The sequence below is a fragment of the Spea bombifrons genome, chromosome 7, assembly GCF_027358695.1.
Source record: "Spea bombifrons isolate aSpeBom1 chromosome 7, aSpeBom1.2.pri, whole genome shotgun sequence".
Lineage (NCBI taxonomy): Eukaryota > Metazoa > Chordata > Amphibia > Anura > Pelobatidae > Spea > Spea bombifrons.
Genome location: NC_071093.1, coordinates 18,083,375 through 18,095,886, shown reverse-complemented (window position 1 = coordinate 18,095,886; position 12,512 = coordinate 18,083,375). Strand labels below are relative to the sequence as shown.

The 12,512-nt window shown below is 42.4% G+C and overlaps 1 protein-coding gene across 1 annotated transcript in view; it reads left to right on the top strand.

Annotated features, from left to right (window-relative positions):
- Positions 1–12,512, top strand: part of C7H3orf70 (chromosome 7 C3orf70 homolog) — a 62,348-nt gene that overhangs the window by 37,134 nt on the left and 12,702 nt on the right. The window lies entirely within an intron of this gene.

The following is a 12,512-nucleotide window of genomic DNA, read 5'->3' as shown; positions in this document are numbered from 1 at the left end:
TAATATTATAGTCCCTTGTCAAAATGATATAGGAAATTCAAAGGTGGTTGTTATATGTATGTTTGTATGAATGTGACCATACATTTCTGTGTATAAGTGTATGTGAGCATTAAAGGTCCATGTAAAATGATATGCAATGTATAAGTGTATGTTGTTCTCCTGGGGAACTTCTATGCTGCTTCATGGTAAGCATAGGCTTAGCAAAACACCTTGGTATTGGTGTGTGGTGTTTACCTAATCTGGAGATATAAATTTAGCTGAACCAGACATAGGGCTTTAGACCAAACCTGCTTACACAGGGGTGACTTCACTGCCAAATGCAAAATATCATTAATCATATTTTAATTTCCTGTTGATGTTTTTTATAAACTTATCTTGTACACATAAACATATTTACTGAACATAGAAATCTATATTATTGTTTATTTAAAATTCTGCCTTCTGTAATATGTTCTGAGCACCTCTTACAAACACAGGGTTAACTGTTTTGTTAGGAGCTTTTTGTTCTCCTACAAAGTGATTGCTTGATTCTCCCCTTATATAATATTTATATTCTCTGAAAGGGAATATATTTTTGTAACATATTCCCATGCTCCCTGTGAGCAGATGCACTTCTGAAAGCATTACTGTCAGCTTGTGAGGATGTTTTCCATCAGATCTAGACATATGGTAATTAAACTTATATCAGGGAACAAGGAATAATTGTTAAGTATGTGCATAAAAACTAAATTTGTCCCTACACTTTTTGTGTGTTTCATGATGAAACACTGTTTCTCCATAGCTATATTTCTTGTATTTTATTATATGCAGGGCCGGCCTTAGGTGTTCTGGCGCCCTGTGCGGACTACTCCTCTGGCACCACCCCCATCCCAAAAAAAGAAAGGAATAACAACTTGTAACAAAACCCCAATCACTATATACTACGCCAAACATTGATGTGGTGTAGGCCTACCACTTCATTGTCTGGCTTAGTAGTAGGGATGCACCGAAACGAATTCTGGACTGAAACCGAAAGTGCAGCATTTACCTGGCCAAAACCGAATATGACCCCCCCACACACACACCATAAAAAAATCTAACACTTTTATTTAAAGTAAGTAACACACCAAAATAGGACAAAACAATTAATTAACAATATTATATATATATATATATATATATATATATATATATATATATAATTAACAGCAATCACATTCCTATCATGCCCAGGCATACCCAGATTCCAGGATGTACTCGCAGACTTGGCATGATAGGAGTATGATTACCCTATCTACCCCTTCTCACTCTCTTCTGCCCTATCTACCCCTTCTCACTCCCTTCTCCCTATCTACCCCCTTTCCCCTGTCTCACTCCCTTCTCCCTATCTACCCCCTCCTAACTATCTATCCTTTCCCTCTTTGAAGTTCACTTACCTTTCAGGAGTCCTGCGGTGGGGGTGCAAGGCCTCTGCCTCCCAGCTCTGCCACTGTATGGAACAGTATAGAATGATGGGAGTTATGATGTACTTTTAGAGCATAATTAGATCATGAAAAAGACATTGGAAATGGTACAGCATAAGACCCATCACTCTCAAACACTTACCAATCCACACGCATACCAATCCACACGCATACCATTCCACACGCATACCATTCCACACGTATACCAATCCACACGTATACACCAATCCACACGTATACCAATCCACACACATACCAATCCACACGTATACCAATCCACACGTATACCAATCCACACGTATACCAATCCACACGTATACCAATCCACACATATACCAATCCACACATATAAAAAATCCACACATATATACCAATCCACACATATATACCAATCCACACTTACCAATCCACACATATACACCAATCCACATTTACCAATCCACACACATACCAATCCACACATACTAATCCACACATACACCAATCCACACATATACCAATCCACACATACACTAATCTACACACATACCAATCCACACATATACCAATCCACTCTCACTCTCACTGAATGCTTTCCTACCTTTCCTCTTTTCTCCTTACAGCTCCTTTTCCTTCTCTTCGCTCCTCTTCTTCAGTTCTTCTGTCTTCTTCCGGGTCAGAGGGCACGGATAGCGGTTGCCGCGCGGATCACAAGGGAGCGGTATCGGAGGACTTTAACAGACCTCCGGCTCCCTTGAGTGATTTTAAGCCGGGTTCAAGGGAGATCCTTGAACCGGCTTAAAATCACTCAAGGGAGCTGGAGGTCTGTTAAAGACCTCCGATACCGCTCCCTTGCGAGCCTGCTCCTCCAGCAGCGGACACTACTGTCCTTCTCTGGAGGGTTGCCAGGTGCCCCCCTGATGAGCGGCACCCGGTGCGGAACGCCCCCCCCCCGCTAGGCGGCAGCGGTACGCTACGGTGACGTCGGACCCCGCGGCGGCGGTGGTGGCGTCGGACCGTGCGGCAGCGCCCCCTGGAGTGTGGCGCCCTGTGCGGTCGCACAGGTCGCACACCCCAAAGGTCGGCCCTGATTATATGTTTTTGTTACAAATTGTATTTTCTTATTATTATACCTGTGCCATCAAAACCCTTTGCAGCACTGATTCTTGACAAAACAATAAAAGGAAGAATAGAAAACAAAGTGTGCTTAAATAGCAAACCAGGAAAACTGTTATTATAAAGGACATATTGCCATAGAGCGGAGGTCCCCAACCTTTTTGGCACCAGGGACTGGTTTTGTGGAAGACAATTTTTCCACGGACTGCGATGCGATGCACATGTAAGTTTTACAGTAGTCAGTAGTCCCCTTAAATGGCACTCTGCCTCCTGATATGCTTTATACTCCCCTGATATGACACTCTGCTCCCCTGATATGACACTTAGCCTCCAGATATGCCACTCTGCTTCCCTAGATATGCCACCCTGTACCCTGATATGCTTTAGCACCCTCAGATATGCCACTCTGTCCCCCAGATATGCCACTCTGCACCCCTAGATATGCTTCACGCAGACTTTCTCCAGGTACCAGAGAAGAGGATACAGGTCCCCTGCAGGGGGATCCTCATCTCTGGCAGCCGGGGCAAGTCTGTGCGATGCGCTCAGACAACCTCCACTGCTGCTCGGGCTTCTATGGTGGGGCACTGGAAGGTCATGTATAGTAAAAAGCAGGAAGATAAACATAGTGTACAGAGCAAAAGTATAATGAAAACTATAACAAATGTATTGCATACAATAAGCCCATAAAAACAGCACAGAGAGTCCAGCTCTCTTGCAAATGGCTTAGAGCGGGGTTTACCGTAAAGCCCTGCGTGGGACTGTTTTTTTAATCCCGCTCCCGCTGATTTTGTGTCCAATCCCGCCCGCTTCCGCCACATATATGGTCAATGCCGCCTGCTCCCGCCACATATGTGGTCAATCACGCCCACCCCCTTACCTGAACTGCAGATTTCTTTGCTTAGCTCCCTCAAAGCGTCTCTTTTCTTGTTCCTACCAGGAACACAACGGAGTCATGGGAAGTGACGTAAAATCACGTGACTCCGCTGGGTTCCTGAGCCGAACAAAAGAAGAGACATTGTGAGGGAGCAGTGGAAAGGCAGCCTTGCTGGACTGGGTACAGTGTCTGACCGCCAGCTCCCACCTGCAACAGCAGCAAGACTGCCCGGGCCCGCAAGTTTTTTGGCAGGTTCTGCATCCCAATGCAGTCCCCCAGTTTACCGGTTATGAAGGTTTTGTGACAGAATTGCCTGGTATTTGGAACTGTTCCCTCCACACATAACACATTTTGGGGGACTTGATGTTTGTTTTTGCAAACTTCAGCCAGGCTTGGATGTTTTTCTTTGTAAGAAAAGGCTTCCAGCTTGCCACCCTACCCCATTGCCCATTCATATGAAGAATACAGGAGATTGTTCTCCTACACATGTAGCACACAGCCAGTACTTTCCAGAAATTCCTGCAGTTCCTTTAATGCTGCAGTAGGCCTCTTGTAAGCCTCTCTGACCAGTTTTCTTCAATTTTGGTGGAAAGTCCAGTTCTTGGTAATGTTGTGCCATATTTTCTCCATTTGATGATGACTGTCTTCACTGTGTTCCATGATATATCTAATGCTTTGGAAATTATTTTGTACCCTTCTCCTAACTATCTTTCAACACTGAGATCCCTCTGATGCTTAGAAGCTCTCTGCGGACCATGGCTTTTGCTCTGAGATGCAACTAAGCAAATGTCCGGTAAATCCTACTAGAACAGCTGAACTTTATTTGTGATTAATCTGAGTCACTTTAAATGGTGGCAGGTGTGTAATGACTTGACATGAGTTTGAATGTGATTGGTTAATTCTGAACACAGCCCCAGTTATAAGAGGCTGTGCATACTTATGCAACCAGGTTATTGTGAGGTCCTCCCCCCTAAAAGATTTCAGTTTGTTTTGCAATTGAATTGTTCACGTTATAGGTCACATTAAAGGTTGAAAAAGTTCTGACATGATTCATCTTTGTCTCATTCTTTAACATCACCTGGCATTTTAACAGCGGTGTGTAGACTTTTTATATCCACTGTATATATATATATAATTTGTATTTTACTCAGTGAAATAAGTATTTCATCCCCTATCAATCAGCAATATGTCTGGCTCCCAGGTGTCTTTTATAGAGGTAACAAGCCGAGATTAGGAGCACTTTCTTAAAGAGAGTGCTCCTAATCTCAGCTTTTTACCTCTATAAAAGACACCTGTCCACAGAAGCAATCAATCAGATTCCAAACTCTCCACCATGGCCAAGACCAAAGAGCTGTCCGAGGATTTTGGGGGCAAGATTGTAGACCTATACAAGGCTGGAATGGGCTACAAGACCATCCCCAAGCTGCTTGGTGAGAAGGTGACAACAGTTGGTGCGATTATTCGCAAATGGAAGAAACAAAATAACTGTCAATCTCTCTCTGTCTGGGGCTCCATGCAAGATCTCACCTTGTGGAGTTTCAATGATCCCAGGCAACTGGGACCATAGCCACCAAGAAAAGAATTGGTAACACACTATGCCGTGAAGGACTGAAATCCTGCAGTGCCCGCAAGGTCCCCCTGCTCAAGAAAGCACATGTACAGGCCCATTTGAAGTTTGCCAATGAACATCTGAATGATTCAGGGGATCCCTGGGGGAAAGTGTTGTGGTCAGATGACACCAACATCGAGCTATTTGGCATCAACTCAACTTGCCGTGTTTGGAGGAGGAGGAATGCTGCCTATGACCCCAAGAACACCATCCCCACTGTCATACATGGAGGTGGAAACATTATGTTTTGGGGGTGTTCTGCTAAGGGGACAGGACAGCTTCACGGCATCAAAGGGACGATGGAAGGGGCCATGTACTGTCAAATCTTGGGTGAGAACCTCCTTCCCTCAGCCAGGGCATTGAAAATGGGTCATGGATGGGTATTCCAGCATTGCCCCCCCCGGCCCAGCCCGCCCCTGGCTATCATCCTAGTGTCACCTTTGACTCCAGTGTCACCTTTGACTCCAACCTCTTGTTCACCCCCCATATTCTGTCTGTCTCTAAAAACTGCTGTCTCCATCTCAAAAACATTGCCCACATCTGTCCTTCCTAACACAATATGCTACTAAGGCTCTAACACCTCTCCCCTCTCTCAGTCTCTTTACTGGCTGCCTGTGCATTTCAGGTTTCTTTCAAAATCCTGATTCTTACTTTCAAAGGCCCCAGGTCTCTGCATAAGTTTTGTCATATAATATATATACTGAATCTATAGTTGTTTATATAAATGTGTTACAGGAAACAAGTGGAGTTTGAATGATACCTTTATTGGCTAATTGAGTAAATATAGATTGCAAGCTTTCAAGACCTCTAAGGTCCCTTCATCAGGCATGTTATACAAAAATGTGAAAAACCTCTCTTTAAGTATCAGTCAAATAACATGGTTAAGAGTGGGAAGCAGATAACATCAAAATGTCTTTTATCAGTCAATAGTGTAAAAATCAGAGGTGGATTGGAGTCGTAAAAGGAAGTGTCAGGAGGTATTCTCAACTCTAATGGGGTCAGCTTGTGTGCCTGTCTGGTTTGTTAATCTACAAAGTGATAATGGGATACAAATTCCCTATCCCGGTTGAGGTCAGCATTTAAAGAGGTAAATTTTTTTTTCTCCCTCTGAGTTTTGAACAGTCCCATTAATACAGCCAGTCTGATGTCTCTGATACTGTGTCTGTTTTAGCAAAAATGTTCTCCCACTGGTGTCTCTGCTCTCTTGTTGTTGATGTTAAACCTTTTATGCAATGGCTGGCTTGTTTCACCCACATAGAGGGCTGTTGGAAACTTTGCACACATTGGCACCATTGGTCTTATGGTGTGTATTTGAATTTGGTATAGGCACCATGTCCACAGTTGGAGGTGTGTGCATGTTTTACACATTCCTTCTAAGCAGGGCAAAGTGCCATTTTGTTTGTGGACTTGTTCAGGGCACTCCTGCTTATCAGTTGTTTAAGATTGGGGGGCTGTCTGAAGTATAGGGGAGGTATCGATACAGTATCGAGGCATGTAGCAACACAACCCCCCGACCCCCGATCGCCTTGTGATTGCTCCGAGGAGCAACCACAAGTGCCATCCTGTGAATGACGTTGCCGTCATTCACAGGATGGCATTAACAATAGATCTTAGTTCACAGAGGGTCTATCCAGACCCTCTTGAGAACTCTCGAGCTCCTCCTGCAGGTTGAATGCAGGTACTGCATCCAACCATGCAAGGTCAATGGAGCCCAGCTCACTATTGAGAGTGATTAGTAATTAAAAAAAAAAAAAAAAAATTGGTCAAAAATGTTTAAAAAAAAATTAAAAAAATATGGTAACATGTAAAAATCCCCACTGTCACCAAAGAAAAAAAAAAAAAAAAAGTTTAATAAGTCTTAAAATTCTTTATCTTTACAAAAATTCCAGCATGGAAAGAGTTAAAATATTGGCATTACAAATGCCCATAGGGTGTCTAGTATTAAAAAATATATGATTTGATGGGGTAAATTGAATTGGCCGGGTTCAAAGATGTCCCAAATATGGGACATGGGGTAGATGTCTAAATGGCAAAAAATACACACCTCACAAAGGCGGCATTTTACTTCCCAAATAACCCTACAAACCCATGCATGGGGGGTATCACTGCGCTCAGGAGATGTTACTGAACACATATTGGGGTGTTGTTTGACACGGACATATACCAGGAGCGATAGATTTATACCTGAAGTACAACACGTGTGAAAAAAATACAAAAAAAAATTACTACCATAAAGTTTCACTAAGGGTGGTGGTAAAATTAGTGCATGGAAAGGGTTAAAATACCAGCATTTCAGATGCCTTGGGGTGTCTAGTTTTTAAAAATATATGACTTGATGGGGTAAATTGCATTATCCGGCTTCAAAGATACCCGAAATGGCACATGGGGGGAAGAATTACCAGATTTGGAAAAAATGGTTTTGAAATGGCAAAACGCTACCTGTACTTATTGCCCCATAACGTGCAGAAAAAAGCAAAAAACATAAAAACATTGGGTATTTCTAAACTCAGGACAAATAGTAGAATCTATTTAGCAGGTTTTTTCATTTGTTTTTGCAGATAAGTAAAAGTTTTCTGTTTAAAAAGTGAGAAAAAGTAATTTTTTAACAAAAATCATTTTTTTATAGTAAATTAGATGATATGATAAAATGAATGGTATCTAAAGAAAGCCCTGTTTGTCCTGGAAAAAACAATATATAATATGTGTGGGAGCATGAAATGAGAAAGAAGAAAATTACATCTAAACAGTAACACTGAAAAACGTTAAAAGAGCCATTGTCCCGCAATATACTACAAGTAAAAACCCCTATTGTCCTTAAGGGGTTAATGCAGCAAGAGACCTGATTCATCTTTACTGAAGGACTCTTAGTACTCCTTCACTCCTTTTTTCATTCTTTTTCTGTTCTTTTGTGTGTCTTTTTTGAATTTGGACACCATACAGTGTACCTCTTTATGAAACTCTTGGTATATAATAAAACTGTGATTTAATTTAAGTCCCGGGCAGGGGCGCAGAGCGGTCGCTCGTGAAGTTTTCAGCAACCGCTCGGCGCCCCTCACTCTCCGTGACTCCGTCGTGGTGCCGGCGTTTCAGCTGTGAAGCGTGCACCGCGGCAGAGCGGGAAGACGGACGCCTCCCGCTCCCACCACAGGACTCCGGCTGCCGGGAACAAGGTATGTAAGGATAGGGAGAGGGGGTAAATAGTAAGACTTGTAACTGATATGTTTTTGGCTAGTCAATACTGTTAAAAAATGTGATTCGATCTTCAAATAGATATTACATATAGATAGCACATAATACTGGGTGCCCGCTTACTCACCCACTTTTTTTTTATTATTAATAATCTCCACTTTAATTGAAAGCACAGATAGATATATAGGATCGCAACAATTGATTCTTCACAGTGCTAAGAATATTGCATAGCCCTGTGATGCTCCCAACAAACCATTCAACTAAAATTAGAATTGGTCCTATAAGACATACTGAATGATGATTAATTCAGTGCTGGATAAATCACAAGGAGAAAAGAGAATGAATTTAAAGTCCATGCAATCCTCTTAAAGCTTTTTATTCCAATTTGCATCATAGATGAAGCTTTATAACAGCTGTCTGTGCTAGATTAAAAAAACAACAAAAAAAAGACTGAAAAGGAGACTATGTAAACTGGTGGATGGTTTTACAATTGTATCCATTTAAATTATGTTTTATGTAAGGGATCATTTATTGTGGTATTTCTTCACATGCATGTATGTATTCAATATAGATGGATGAGTATATTCATTAGTCATGAGGAAAAAAAAACATGAAAGAGAAAATGTTTAAAGGGTATGTTTCCTTTTTTTATTCAAGTTCCATGTAAAACATAAATGGCATTTGTCCAAAACGATTATTGCAATACAATTAAACACAGGTATATAGCACAATGGAAGGCATTGTGCAATTTGTCATCACAAACTGCTTCAGCCCCCTGATTAAACAAAATTAAACCTTAGAGCTATTTTTTTTCTATAGTCATACATCACACAGGCGGATGATTATGAGGCTGTGCCGGTCCTGGAACATCAAAGAGGTCAGCCTGCTGTCATTATCTCTTATAGTTTTCAGGTGATAAAAGAAATACCAAAACCTATCCCTGAGATGCATGAGTGGTGGTGGACTGCAAGTTCTGCTGGCTATGCTATTCACTTACGCTTACAAACTCTTACTTTTTCCAAGTTCTTCAAAACAAAAGGGGGGTTAAATTCTAATTAAGAAAGTTGCTGCTTAGCTTTGTATCTCCATGGGAATGGGCAGCTGATTCTAATTCCTTCTGGAAAGGACTGATAAGCAGATTGCTGCTAGACTGTTCACTGCTTCAAAGGATAGCCATCCCTTCTAATCTTTTTCTCATTGAACGGATAGCTGGGTATTCATTAACTGAATTAATATTTGTATTCCATATGCCTAGCTTAGTGATTTCAGAGTAATTTGGGCTAAAATACAGATCAGAATACAAAATTCACATTAAAATGTGAAATTGTGACCTGTTTTGTGGTTAACTTAACATGCCATTATTTGTATGCAGTCAACAACCCGAGTAAGCATATATTGCACTGTATTGAACACTTTTACAGAATAAAATATTCTGTCTATAAGTCTATTTTCATCGAAACAATCAAACAAACGAAGCAGTGCAGTCACCATAGCAATAAATGGAACATTCCATTTGAGTGTTACACCTTTACCACTTTGCACCAGACTTGCTCTTAGTACATACAGGAACATACAGTATCATATGTTACTCCATGCTGTGAGAAAAAGATAGGCAGACCGAATTTGAACACCATGATAAATCCAACATAGAGGTGCCCTGTCTTAAAATATGGATGCTAACTAAAATACCACAGATATGTCCATGTCAGGATTCTGCTAATACACAAAAAAACATACTTTAACGACACTGTTAAAGAAACACATGTAGTAATCATTATTTTCTGAAACCACACAATATATATATAACTTGTAGTTTTTTTAAATGTGCATTTTTACAACCTTATTTTTCTTCCTATTCATTATTCTAATGCACAAACTAGAGCTGAAACAACGAATCGATAAAATCGATAATAATCGATAACGGAAATCATCGATAACGATTTCCGTTATCGATTAATCGAGTGATCAATTCGTTGTTGGAGCACTCGGCTCCTTTTACTTACCTCCGCGAGCGTTCCCCGCTTCTGCTACACGCTCTGCAGTCTCCGCCTTCTTTTAGCTACGTGACGGATGTGACGCGTTCCGGAGGTAAGTATTCTTCATGTCTATGTGCACGGATCGCACAGAGCCACTCGCACAGAGCGAATCGCTCTGTGCGAATGGAGCCACTCGCACAGAGCGGTTCGCTCTGTGCGAGTGGCTCCACTCGCACAGAGCGGTTCGCTCTGTGCGAGTGGCTCCATTCGCACAGAGCGGTTCGCTCTGTGCGAGTGGCTCCATTCGCACAGAGCGGTTCGCTCTGTGCGAGTGGCTCCATTCGCACAGAGCGGTTCGCTCTGTGCGAGTGGCTCCATTCGCACAGAGCGGTTCGCTCTGTGCGAGTGGCTCCATTCGCACAGAGCGGTTCGCTCTGTGCGAATGGAGCCACTCGCACAGAGCGAACCGCTCTGTGCGAATGGAGCCACTCGCACAGAGCGAACCGCTCTGTGCGAGTGGCTCCATTCGCACAGAGCGGTTCGTGAGTGTGGGTGCAGGGCAGAGTGGGGGTGGGGGTGCAGGGCAGAGTGGGGGTGGGGGTGCAGGGCAGAGTGGGGGTGGGGGGTGCAGGGCAGGAGACTGGGTGCAGGGCAGAGTGGGGGTGGGGATGCAGGGTGTGAGTGTGGGTGCAGAGCAGAGTGGGAGACTGGGTGCAGGGCAGAGTGGGGGTGGGGATGCAGGGCAGGGTGTGAGTGTGGGTGCAGGGCAGAGTGGGTGCAGGGCAGAGTGTGAGTGTGGGGGCAGGGCAGAATGTGGGGGCAGGGCTGGGTGCAGGGCAGAGTTAGAGACTGGGTGCAGGGGCACAGTGCAAAGTGCTGGGTGCAAAGTGCCAGTGCTGGGTGCAAAGTGCCAGGGCTGGGTGCAAAGTGCTGGGTGCAAAGTGCCAGGGCTGGGTGCAAAGTGCAAAGTGCTGGTGCAAAGTGCTGAATGCTGGGTGCAAAGTGCTGGATGCAAAGTGCCAGGGCTGGGGCAAAGTGCTGGGTGCAAAGTGCTGGGTGCAAAGTGCCAGGGCTGGGTGCAAAGTGCTGGGTGCAAAGTGCTGGGTGCAAAGTGCTGGGTGCAAAGTGCAAAGTGCTGGGGCAAAGTTTCTTGAACAGTAATAGTCCACCTCTTTTCAGAATGTTTGGGGTTATTTTGTTTCATAAATATTGTGTTTGGGTTCTTGTACTTTGAAAATATTGTTTTTTATTACATCATAACAAAATAAGAATGTTAATGTAAATTTTAAGTTGTTTTTTAACATCCAGTTCATTAAATTCTTTTAAATAAACGAAAAATTTGCATATTGTTTTTTTTTATCCGATTAATCGATTAATCGAAAAAATAATCGGCCGATTAATCGATTATTAAAATAATCGTTAGTTGCAGCCCTAGCACAAACCCTTTGTTACCATGATAACCCAGTTATTACAACTACATTAGTCTGGCAGCACAATGTTTATTCATGAGGATTCAATTACCCAACCTTCTAGGTTCTACAGTTTAATCCCATATATTCTAAACTGCAAATTGTTAATATACCCTCATACAGAGATTGTAGACTCACTAAGTATTTACAACACTGGCAGGTTTTAGCAAATTAGATATTGCCTTGAAAGCAACTAGAAGTTTTTCTTTTGCATTGAGTGGTGTCCATTTATAAAAAAACATTAACGCCTTAAAGACCAGGCTGCTTTTTACTTTTTGTACCCTTTGGGACTAAGGCAGCTTTTGCAGTGCTCCTGTTTCTCCTCACCCATTTAGTGTACCCACACAAGTTATATATTGGGGTTTTTTTCAGGACAAGAAGGGCTTTCTTCAGATACCATTTTTGATCTAATTTCCTATTAAAAAATAATAATAAAATATGATGAAAAATTGAGAAAAAACACTTTTTCTCACTTTTATGTGAAAAATCTTTAACTCATCCTAAAAAGTTAATGAAAAAAACTGCTAAATAGATTCTACTATTTGTCCTGAGTTTTGAAATACCCAATGTTTTTATTAGACTTTGGGTGCCGACCAACTCTATGTGTTCGTCTTCGTTCCTGTGTTTGGTTCGGGCAAATATTCATGTACATTCTTCGTGTTCGTTTTTTTCTTAGTTTTTTTCCGTTTTTTTAGAGAAGGGGTTAATACGGGGTTAAGGCGGTACGCACTACGTAGCAGCTTTAGCGCCAGGATTTTAAATGTCTGTACGAGCAACTCTATTGGTCGCCAGCAGGGGCCTCCTCTGCAATCAACCAATGAAGTGCACCTGTACTTCATTGGCTGATGGCAGACGAGC